The sequence below is a fragment of the Helianthus annuus genome, chromosome 10 (assembly GCF_002127325.2).
Source record: "Helianthus annuus cultivar XRQ/B chromosome 10, HanXRQr2.0-SUNRISE, whole genome shotgun sequence".
Taxonomy (NCBI): Eukaryota; Viridiplantae; Streptophyta; class Magnoliopsida; order Asterales; family Asteraceae; genus Helianthus; species Helianthus annuus.
In genome coordinates, this window is record NC_035442.2 from 179808679 (window position 1) to 179821142 (window position 12464).

At 38.7% G+C, this 12464-nt stretch overlaps 1 long non-coding RNA gene across 2 annotated transcripts; it reads right to left on the bottom strand.

The window, feature by feature from the left end:
- Nucleotides 1-10273: 10273 nt before the first annotated feature.
- LOC118483257 lies at nt 10274-12464 on the bottom strand. Of its 2 annotated transcripts, none has more exons than XR_004870072.1 (5): nt 12379-12464; nt 11555-11640; nt 10663-10743; nt 10453-10530; nt 10274-10357 (listed from the first exon to the last, which is right to left on the bottom strand). It is a non-coding gene; the product is annotated as an uncharacterized LOC118483257 (long non-coding RNA). The 2 variants fall into 2 exon arrangements; XR_004870073.1 differs by lacking the exon at nt 12379-12464 and adding an exon at nt 12077-12329.

The following is a 12464-nucleotide window of genomic DNA, read 5'->3' on the forward strand; positions in this document are numbered from 1 at the left end:
CTCGTGGTCAGCTTGGCTCTTGGAATATATAAGGATATCGTCGATGAAGACTATGACGAATTTGTCCAAGTATGGCTTGCAAACGCGATTCATGAGATCCATGAACGCAGCCGGTGCATTTGTGAGCCCAAAAGGCATCACTAGGAACTCGTAATGACCATAGCGAGTCCTAAATGCAGTCTTGTGTACATCTTCATCTCTGTCCCTTAGTTGATGATAACCCGACCTTAAGTCGATCTTTGAGAAGTAGCTTGCTCCTTGCAGCTGATCGAATAGATCATCGATCCTTGGTAAAGGATATCTATTCTTTATGGTAACTTTATTTAGTTCTCGATAGTCGATGCACAACCGCATCGATCCGTCCTTCTTCTTTACAAACAGGACTGGTGCTCCCCAGGGAGATGAACTAGGTCTGATAAAACCCTTCGCCAGCAGTTCATCCAACTGGGTTCTCAGTTCTTTCATTTCCGTCGGAGCTAATCTGTAAGGTGCTCTTGCTATCGGAGCCGCTCCAGGAATGATGTCTATTCTGAACTCCACTTGTCTATCTGGTGGCAAACCAGGTAGTTCTTCAGGAAAAACCTCGGGGTATTCAGAAATGACAGGAAGATCCTCGATCTTCGGCTTTGGTTCTTCAATTATCACCTGAGCCATGTAAATTACACAGCCTCTGTTCAAACACCTTGAAGCTTTCAGCATAGATACTTCTTCGGGCAATCCGTAATGCGTATCCCCGCGAATGGTAAGAGATTCACCACTCGGAGTCTTTAAAACTATTTGCCTTTTGCCGCAAATGATTTGGGCCTGATTACGGGATAACCAGTCCATGCCTAGCACGATGTCAAAACCCGCTAATTTGAAAGGAAGTAGAGATAAAGGAAAAGAATGGTTCCTAATGGACATTTCACATCCTTCTAGAACAGTAGAGACGGTTTCTATCGTGCCGTCTGCTAACTCTACTTCGTATTTCACGTCAAGGGTTTTGATTAGCATATTTAGTAGTTGGCAAAATTTCTGGTCTACAAAGGATTTATCGGCGCCAGAATCGAATAGTACTCTTGCAAATATATTATTTACGAGAAAAGTACCTGTAAGCACATTGTCGTCCTTAACCGCTTCCTTTGCATCCATGCGAAAAACTCTCGCATTTGACTTCTTTGTCTCTTCCGCCTTCTTGGCATACTTTGGGCAATTACTCTTTATATGCCCCTTCTCATTACAATTATAGCAGGTTGCATCCTTTATCTTTTTGCACTCCACTGTCTTATGATCCTTGGACTTGCATAGCCCACAGGACGGAGTCTTTTGTTGCGACTGTGAACCAGACGCAAACCTACACTTCCCGGAGTGAGGTTTCTTGCAGACCTTGCAGTGAGGTCTTCCATCAGCTTGCCCCTCCTTCTTTGCCTCCGACCCTCTCTTGCCTTCACCGTTTCCACGGTGCTTCTTCCCAGACTTTCGTGAGGTATCATCCTCACGTTTTCGCTTTTCAGCCTCCTTGCTCCTTTGTGCCCTCAGACGGACAGCATCGAATGTAAGAGACAAGGAGAGGTCAGTAACTGACCTGAAGGTCGTTGGCCTAGAGGCCTTTACGCTGGCCTTGATCGCCGGCTCTAAGCCCCCAATGAAACGGGCAATCCTTCGCGGTTCTGGTGTCACAAGATATGGCACCAGGCGTGACATAGTGTTAAAGCTTGTCAGATAAGCTTGACAATCCAGGTTTGTCATCACCAGTGAGACAAAATCCGCCTCAATCTTCTCAACCTCGTGCTGAGGGCAGTAGTTTTCTTTTATGAGGGTAATAAACTCCCCCCATGTCATTTTGTATAAGGCAGACTTACCTGAAGCCTGCACCAGAGCTCTCCACCACGCCAGGGCCTCGCCCTTGAATGACTGGGACACAAACTTAACCACGTCCCTCTCAGCGCACCCGCTGATGTCCACAATCGTGTCCATCTCGTCCAGCCAGGTGATACAATCAACCGCACCTTTCTCCCCTGTAAATTCACGGGGCTTACATGATACAAAGTATTTGTAGGTGCAACCCTTAGCACTGGACGCATCAGTATATTCTCTATCGCGATGAACGCTGTGCTCAGTAGACGAATGTTTGTCGTCATCTTTCTTGGGTTCAGAGGGTGGTTTGGAGTGTGTCTTTGGTTTAGAGGGTGGTTTTGACACAGTTCTGCCTTGAGACTCAGTATGTTGACGATCAATAGCTGCCTGAACAGCATTGTCAATCAGAGCCTTCAGTTGTGCGCCTGTCAAATGCACTGACGCATTGTCATAGTCATCTTCATTTGTGTGGCTGTTCTCTCCATTGGGATCCGCCATTGTAACTTGAATCTGTTACAGAAGATAACAAAATTTTATTTAGGAGATTGTTATATGATTGTCTTTTATGACAATTCGTCAACCATGGTACAGAGACCATATTTGGTTAACTTATTATTTCATTATATATTAGGATCTGAATATCTCCTATTTCAACTATATAAATAGTATTGGCGGCATAAAGCCTAATCATGATGATGTTTTATAATATTAGCCGAGATTTCAGAGAATCAAAGGCATAGAGAATTGAACCGTAGTTCTTTTATCTCTTTCTGACAGAGAGTCATAGACTACCACTGCCTTTTGTCTTTATAAGACAATTATTATGGCCCAAAGGCACTACACCTCTAATGGATGTTTTAAATATAGTTGGCCCGTAGGCGCTACATCCCTAATGGATGTTTTAATATGGTTGGCCCGTAGGCACTACATCACTAATGGATGTTTTAATAATATTGGCCCGTAGGCACTACATCACTAATGGATGTTTTAATAACATTGGCCCGTAGGCAATGCATCACTAATGGATGTCTTTAATAATATTGGCCCGTAGGCACTACATCACTAATGGATGTTTTAATATGTTGGCCCGTAGGCAATGCATCACTAATGGATGTCTTTAATAATATTGGCCCGTAGGCACTACATCACTAATGGATGTTTTAATATGTTGGCCCGTAGGCAATGCATCACTAATGGATGTCTTTAATAATATTGGCCCGTAGGCACTGCATCACTAATGGATGTCTTTATAATACTGATCACCTTCATTGGTGATTTAACCCACGACTTATAAATCATTTAGTGGGGTTTGAAATCCTTAAAGGATTATTGTATAAGAATGACGTGCGTGATTTTAACGAATCACATTTGCCATGAATGTTAACATGCGTACAGAGGTTAACAGGGAATCAGAATCTTTTCAATTAGGTCGTACCATCTTAACTGGATCTTAAAAGACACCAAGCTAGGTTTTACCTTTTAAGATTCTTTATTTAGGCAGATCAATATAAAAGGAATGGTTTTGATTTATTTTTTATATATATTAAAACAAAACTTATAACATACATTCCATAATCTCAAATACAATTACATATTGCCCTAAACGGGTCTTTTTAAATAGTACATACCTCCACAGAGGTTTTAAAATAAGTGACAAGTCCACGCAGGGACTAATACAAGATAGGTGTCCATGCAAGGACTAAAGATAAGTCCACGTAGGGACTGAAATACGATAAGTTGTCCACACAGGGACTTATTTTAAAGTAGAAATTACAGTAGTACAATTATTAAGGGCTAATGGTCACGTTTCTTCTTTTTGCCCTTTAGTAGATTCGCCAAGCCTTTGAGAAATCCTCGGTGGCTTTTCTTCTCTTCCTCGAACTCTCTCTCCACACGATCTAGTCGATGGAGTATTTCTTCCTGTTCAGGAGGAGAGAAACGTGGTTGTGGCGCTTGATGCGGAACTGGAGGTCTGGGAGGTATTGGATACCCATGAGCTGAGTAATCCGGTGGTCCCATGCTTCCATGTGCTCCGTCAGGGTAGCGCGCATTATATCTTGCCGACACCACATATGGGTCGCGTTCATAACCATAGTTGTATTGTGCTTGTGACGGTTCGAACGGGTTGTAAGCCGTCGGACCCGTATAAGCAGGTATGGGTTGGTCATACCCAAATGGTGGCGAATTTCGTGCAGCTGGTGCGGAGTTCGCCTCCTGTATAGGACTTGAAGGTCCTTCTTCTTGTAGCGGCGGATAGTGGCTACTACTAGAATGTCGAGGAGTGCTGAAGTGGATACCCCCTCCTCCTCGGGTAGACATACGAGCATTTGTCCTCCTACGCCTCGGCGGATCAGGTATCACTGGTTGTGCCGGTGGCGGAGGTGGTGGCGTAACTGCCTCAAAGCGTGAATCCTCAGAGGGATCCTGTGGATGTCTCGGTTGTTGAGATGTCTGTCGAGATGGCGTGTAGTACCATTCATGTCGGTCAAACATCGCTTGGAAACTGTCAGATCCTTGATAGGGCGTTCCATGGAAGGATGACCCATCCGAAACTTCTATCGGATGCGTGGGCGTACCACGAGCTGGTTCAGTAGGGTCCTCATCTTCCTCCATGGGATCTTCAGAAAAGTGGTCTTGTGGACCAAGCGGAACAAATCCTAAAGGTTCCTGTATGTAGTCAGCCGGATTAAACTGACCTATGTAGTATGGAGTAGGGTCGTCATAATTCCGGTGCGAAACCGAACGTTGTAGAGGTATGAAGGAAGGTTGTGGGTTGTTAGGATCATTTTCTGAATTTGGTTCAAAGGAGTGCCGGTAGGATGGCGTCGAGCTGTGCGAAGTGGAATGCCTCGCGGGTTCGTAAAGATCTCTTCGTCGTTGTGGCTCTTCGCTCCGTGTCATCGAAGGATGTCTTGTACCAGATGGTCCAGCTTCGTTATCGTGATGTGTCACGATTTCTCCTCTGCCTCTTCGTCCCCTTCCTCTTCCTCGGAATATAACAGGTGGCATTTTCCTGCTTAAAACTTATTAAAAATCGAATCGAAAATAAAGACAAAAAGGAGTATTAATCCGAATTTGTCCTAAGTTCTTGTCTAGACTCAAGTATGTGCAATTGTGTCATTGAGATTAAACACAATAGGATAGTGTTTAATTCACTCAACGTTGGCTCTGATACCAACCTGTCACACCCCGATTTCCACGAGTCTCACCGGTGGGCCCGGTGGGGGATTACCGTGACGATGTTGGCAACAATATAGTCAAACCACACAATTATATAATGCACAGCGGAAGCATAAGATAAATATATAAATTTCAACCTCTGATGATAATATCAATGTATTACAGAAGTTGAATATCCACAGTGGATCGTAAATAAACATAAAGTATTGTTCCATCAGATACTGCAATCAAGCTTGCGATACTTATCACGACGCTAGGGAGCTAATACCAGCCAATTTTCGTTTAGGTACCTGCACTTAATCTTTTTTGGGGAAAATACGTCAGTTTACACTGGTAAATACGTTCAACTGACACATTTAAAAATGTTTATTAAAATTGATTTGAATGCACAAGGCACAGACTCTTTTATAACTTGGGAAAATTCATAATGATCTTGTGAACGTTTTACATGTTCTTTTATGCGTTCAGTAGCCCGGGTCGTGCCGGGTTAAAGATTTATAGACACACCACGTTTGCGTAAAACCGTAGTATAAAAACCAACGGCTACGTCTTTTAAATTTAATGTCGACACTTTATACCGGGTGTACGCCTACACCGGGATGTCGATGGTCGTGGCCATTTCGTAAAATGATGCCAAGGATATCCGGGACAACGGTCATTAAACCCCCCAAAGGCTTATAAGCAACAAAACTGTTTAAATGAGCCGATCATATTTAATCAATTAACCACCTAAGCGATGGAATTATACAATGCTCAATCAAGCGGTATTAATATACCGTAACCCAAGCCCATATAGGGGAAATAAGTTAAAGTATTTACCTTTGCAAGTATAAATCCTTAATTTAGATCAAGTCGCCGATAGCTTTTACTGGGGCTCCTAATATGGAACGAAGGTTTTAATTAACCTCTTAGAATCCTAACGGTCCTTATATTAGCCGTAGCTTAAACCGGTTGATTCCGATACATAGATATGGTTAATTCGCACGAAAAGGCGAAAACCGAGAATGGAGTATAATTTGGACCCAACAAGTTCAGAGACTTGTTTTATATGGGTTTATAGTTCGTACTCTGGATTTTGGGGTTCAAATAATATAATTTGACCCATATCGGCTATTGCACGAAAACTAGTTCCATGAGCCGTACCGTGTGCGCAAATAGGCGAAACGGTTAACTATGAGAGTCGTACGCTTATTTCCTAAGTCAATATGCCTTAAAAGTATTTTGGTATCAGTAGGATACCTTCCGTAATGCCCGTAACGAGTTTAAGTTTATATTATGCCCCGTAGGGGCTTTTCGGTCATTTTAAAGACTTTAAAAAGGGCTTTTCGAGTTCTTCAGGAAATCTGAGTTTCCCGAACAGCTTATAAAGCTTAAAATACTTTATTTATTATTTAAAACTAGTGGCAACTGGAATCGGGTCAAAAGACCTTGTAGAACTCCCGTTTTGGCCAAAAAGGGCGTATTCGGTATTTACCGAACCGTAGCCATAACCGCAGGTTATGAGCAAGGTAAAAATTATTAAAAATCTTTAAAATTCCCAAAATATTATTTTACCACAGTGGGTAAAAGTTTTGGTGACGAAAACTTGGTTTAGATGGGCGTTACGCTAATTGCGCCGTTAATTACTAAAGTTTATTTAAATTGCGCTAATTAGCATAACTCTCATTCTAGACCTCGGATTGACGTGAAACTTTAAGGACATGCTCATAATTTAATAAGCAAGGTTTTGGTCGATTCACGTGTCCGAAATACTCGTTTAAATTTTAAAAGGCCGTTACGGTCAACTTTTAGGCGAATGACGGAAATACGTAAAAGACTCGGATAACTCATGAACCGACCACAGAGGTCTATACCAACATGTGACCTGGTCCTAAGAGCGTCCTAAGGTATATTTATACCTCACTAAAACGGGTCAGAACTGAAGTCAAAGCAAAAGTCAAACTTTTGCGACTTTCGGCTCCGAACCGGTTCAATATAGTAAATGATCGATTCAAACGAGCGCAAACAGGTTTATATACTTATTATCATGTTTTATGATTGTCAAAACAGGTTCCATAACATATACATTACAGATTATGCATAAATCGCTAAAATAGCTTTCTGTTGACTTTTTAACCGCACGTTTGACTCGACATTTGACATAGTTAGAGTGGTGATCAGGGGGAACCATTTTAGAGGTTTATTACCCACATAAATACCAACTCATAACCACTTTTGATTCGTCATAAGACTGAACCATTATTGATTTATTGTAAAGTCAAACCGTAGTTACGACGGTTTGGTTCTTAGCCATTTACTAAGGAAATGTGGAACCACAAAGGGTTAGATCACTTACAGAGGTTGTGTTCTTGCTTATGGAGCAGAGATGAGGACTTGAGAGCACTTAGAATGATCAAGGATGTGAGTTTGAGTTGTGTGAATTGTTATGAGCTTAAGGCATGCTATTTATAGCCAATGCCAAGCAAACTTGATCATTACAACACTTACAATCAGACCAGAGGTGATGGTAGGTGTCCCCTAAGTGATATGGGTTGAGCATAGGGTGCCCATGCCCCATTTGTTGGTTATTGATCGTTCAAGGCTCCAAAAGTCAAGAAAACATCAACATTCTGCATCTGGGCACTTTACGCGGCCCGCATGGGAGTTCCCATGCGCTTTAACGCGGGTCGCCTGAGTTTAATAAATCAGATGCGTAATTGAGGTGGCTCGCGGCCCGCCTCAACTTACCCCTAACCTTCACGCGGGTCGCGAGAGGTTATAATTTCAGAAACTTTAAATCTTTTGTTATGATTACAGAATCTGGCCATTAATAACGAAATCTTTCGTAATGATTTACCTGACCTTTCGGGTTTGAAGGGGTAACTTTGCGGTTTGGCCCTCGGTTATTTACCGATAGGGGCCTCGTGTTATTTACCCGCATTATTAAGTCCCCGGTTTATTTATTAATTATATTGGAAAGCCTTAACTTTCACTGTTGACGCTTTTAACCCTTCTTATACGAATTTGAGTATAACTCTTTCGTTTTAAAACGGAACTTCGCGGAATTTATACGATATATTCTAGTGAGCGTATAATACTGTTACGAAGCCTTGGGAACGTTAAAGGGTCACTCAGAGGTAATTTTAAACATGTTGACACAGTTAACCCCTGTAGTTCGTAATCTCTCACTTTCTTCCGCGTTTCGCTTCCGTACGTTTTATGATTTATTCGTTTGAAGGTACAAGCATTTATTTAGGGTTACTATACAGTATATTACCCTTGTTGACATTTATAACCCTCGAATTTATATATTTTCAAGGTTTGTCAAAATTAGTCCTTTATTTATTATAGGTGCCACGTGTACACAAATGACACGTGTTAACACATCATTGGACACAAAAATTCGAGGTGTTACACAAGTACAACATCAAGAATGAAAATGGAATTTTCTCGTTTCCCTCTGTCACACCATTTATGAGTCTTTGAATATTAAAGAACTGACGACTTGCTATTTGAACAAAGTAGGGTAAATAAACAGAAGCTCTATTAATACATGGAAAGACAAAGTAGACAAGACTCTAGGTATAGGGTGTGTTTGATTTGTATATAACTTAGACCACGTTGTGTGGGCGTCGAGTCGAATCAGGGGCACAACTATTAAGGGCTCGCGGGGTGGGGGGACCCCGGTTTTATAAAAAAAAATTTAGGTATATTCGTTTTCGACCCCCTAAATATTATATAGCCCAAATAATTATATTTGGCTCAAATATTGTATCGTAAACGTGTTTGCAAGAATGTATTGTTTATGGCCCACCCTATTATTAAAAAAAAACCCAAAATAAACCTGGTGATTAATTGAATAATTGAATCCGACTATGATATGGTTTACTTTATAGTTCAAAACTAGCAATTATACCCACTCTTCGCGGCGGGATAACGTTTTTTTTTGTTGCGTATTACGGCTGGTTGTTTATAAAATTCAAACGTAGAAAAAATGAACTTAACAGCTATATATTTGAAAATCACGAAAATGTATGTTGTTGTAAAAGTGTATGCATAGAATACCCAAAAATAAATTCAAGGAAGAATGGTATGGCATGTTGAGATGATGTCGAAACGTAAAGTGTCTCAAATTCATACTGTTTAATAAAAAATATTACATTTGACCTGGCTCGTTTCTGAACATAATTACTTCAAAACGAACAAATTGAAAACGTACAGAAGAATAAGCATGAAAATCTTTTATATTTGACCCGACTCATTTCCGAAAGAAAAAAAATTACATCAAAATGTAGAACAACTGAAAACGTACATAATAATAAGCATAAAAACATATTATACTTGACCCAACTCATTTATAGGAAAAATTTAAGTCGAAACATAAATTAATTTTAAATCTATACCGACACATATATAAAAACTAGTTGGAAACCCGCGCGATGCGGCGGGGTGACAATTTACAATGTGGCATTCATTTTATGTTAGTTTATCATTTCTTTTGTAATTGTATAGTACGTATGTTAGTTTTTTTTATCCGTAACATCAATGTAGTCTATGTCATGAGCCTTACAAATCTCAATTTATTTTACAACTAATGGTACACAACTCCAAATCTCTACTAAATTACACCAAATTATCATCTTACTTGAGTTTGAACCCAAGACCTCTCACTAAAAGGCAAGAGTATCTACCAAGTGAGTTTGCTCCCACATTAGCTTTACATATTTCAATTAAATATAGCAAACACACGAATAAGAAAATATAGGCATAAACATGTTGCACGTTTTGAATGTGTATAACAAGCTAGTCACAAGTCTCAAGTATATTACAAGTAGCCCGGTTTCACATACCTTTAGTATTCTATATTGTATATAAAATTTTGCACCAAAAGCAAAGAGAGGTTGCAATAATATGATAAATCAAAGTTGATCTTTCCACAAGTTTTTACACTAAACCATCACAGAAACATAACTTGGTCTAAAAAAACAATCATTTCTCCAATCAAAATAAAACAACAGAATTCTTCAATCTAACTTGTTCAAATAAATAGAACACTGCAGCAAATAGCTAACCCTATCATCCTAAATTATCATCAAACTTTACTTTGCTTATTTCCAACTGCAACACATCAATAAAATAATTGTTTGAAGATCTATTATGACAAAAGGGTGAATTCGTAAATTGAGAAGGTCCACAATTCCACCAATCACCAGTTCCAAGTAATATTTTACAAATAGAAGTATGAAGTTTTCAGTTATTAAAAAAATGAATCTGGATTTCTGTTTATTTGATTACTTACATACTGCACCTTGTCTATATATCTATGGATCACCGGACTTGCTTTCTTGTCTTTTGGAGTTTTCTGTAGAAAATGTGAAAATGAAACCAAATGAAATTGAGAAAAGAATAAGATTAAATTCTAAAACTACATATTAAAAAAGTGAAATTATGAAATACCTGAAGATTCACAATAACAACCTTGCCACCACCTGGGAGACACTTCGAGGCAACTTGCATACATGAGTTATTTGTAAACTGAACAGAGTAGAAATTATCAATACACCCATAAAAGATTCATTTATTTACACTGCAACCAGTCATAATCCATGAACCAAAGTCATAACTACATATTTAGTTATCTTTTTTTTTTTTTGCATATTTAGTTACCTGATACCCCAAACATAATACAACATCGGCCTATTGACAGTACATATCAGCTAGATTCATTTCTTCAAATGGGAAGGCATCCTGCACGAGCACACAAAGCATTTAGAAAGTGATTGAAAAAATAGGTTTATAATTGATAATAGACTTCTGAATCTAGTACGATGAGCTTCAACCACAACTAATGTTTATTTAGCTTTTCAAATTCCAAATTGGCTTTTGTTCTGTAAAACTTTTGAGCCCTTTGAAAATCCTATTACATTTGAAAGTTTGACCAACTCTATTGAGATAAGTAGTATGTCTAAAAAATCTTTGCAGCTCAACCTGGCCCATACCAAAAGATTACCCATTGAAGCCATAACACAACCTGCCTGGCCTGCTCCTTGTAACACTCCTACAAGGGAAGGCTGTCTGTGACACTTTTCATATATCTATGGACATACTTATGGTCTGAATTGATCCGAGACAACAATATTAATATAAATCTTTTTAATATATACGATTAATATTCTTTCAAGTTAATGATTATTCAAGACATCATATTAAACTAACAATTGCCCTCAACAAGATTTAGATACCTCAAGGCTATACATTCCAAAAGAGAACTTTATTTAATTTTTAGGTCATCCCAATTCAATACCAAAGTAATATCAACCCATCAGCTAAACTATCATGGATATTATACAATCTCCAATGTCATTGTACCAACTAACGTTTTGTTTTGAGAAAAGTTTTGGTTCAGATTATTTTAACAGACCATGCCTAGTAACCTCAACACATAACTATTAATTGACATGGGGCCATTAGCTCATTGCATTAATTTAGTGCTGTAATAATAATAATAATAATAATAATAATAAAAACAATGGATAATTTGGTTCTTTTTTCTAAAAACCTTGGAACCATCTTCCTCTAGGATAATATCAGGCCACTTCTCTCGAGCTCCACCAAACATTTGTTCAGTTTTCAATATCATCGTTCCTATATAAAAGTAAAAATAAGATACAAAAAGTACCCCAAACAAAAACGTTATTGGTCACTTTGACTGGTTTGGCCGAGTGCAAAATCCCACATTAGCAGAATACAAAATAAAACTACAGAAAGGTACTTGCCTCAAAATTTTTGTATGATTATCATGCTAATGGCAAAAGGACATTTATTTTTACTACCTAACTTACTTTGTAAACACTGAACCTTATCATGTAAATTAGGTTTAAAATTAGTTAAAACTGCTAATCCGCCAAATTTAACTCCAAATATTGTACAACTGCCTTTTAACAAAGAAAATGTACAACATATCATGTAATTAGGTTTAAGAATAGTTTCACTACAACTACAACTACGATGAACCACATAGAGAAAATGAACTACTGTTACTTCTCTAATTTAAAAGTAGCTTTAGAAAAACTATAATAACCTGGACATTTCCAGGGGGATCTCTTTCAAGCAACAATCGATTTTGAAGTGCTGAAGGAAGCAACTCAAAAGGCTGCAAAGATTGAAATAAAAGTTTGTGTATCCATATTCCATTATCGTTAATGGTTTCATGAGCCATATTAACATCATAAAGTAATCGAACTTACCGGGAACTAACAGTCTTATTCTCGAAATTCATAAAAAAGTCAATAAAACCCTAGAAACAACAAAGAGGCGTAACGATATCGTAACAATACAGACCAAAATACACACAGAATAATTGATTATACTAAAAGATTTTACCGGTGGTTACAGCTCTTCATCGTTGTCACAGATTTGAATTTGAGAGAGATAGAGAGAAGAAGATTTTAAAACTGGTTTGAATTTTG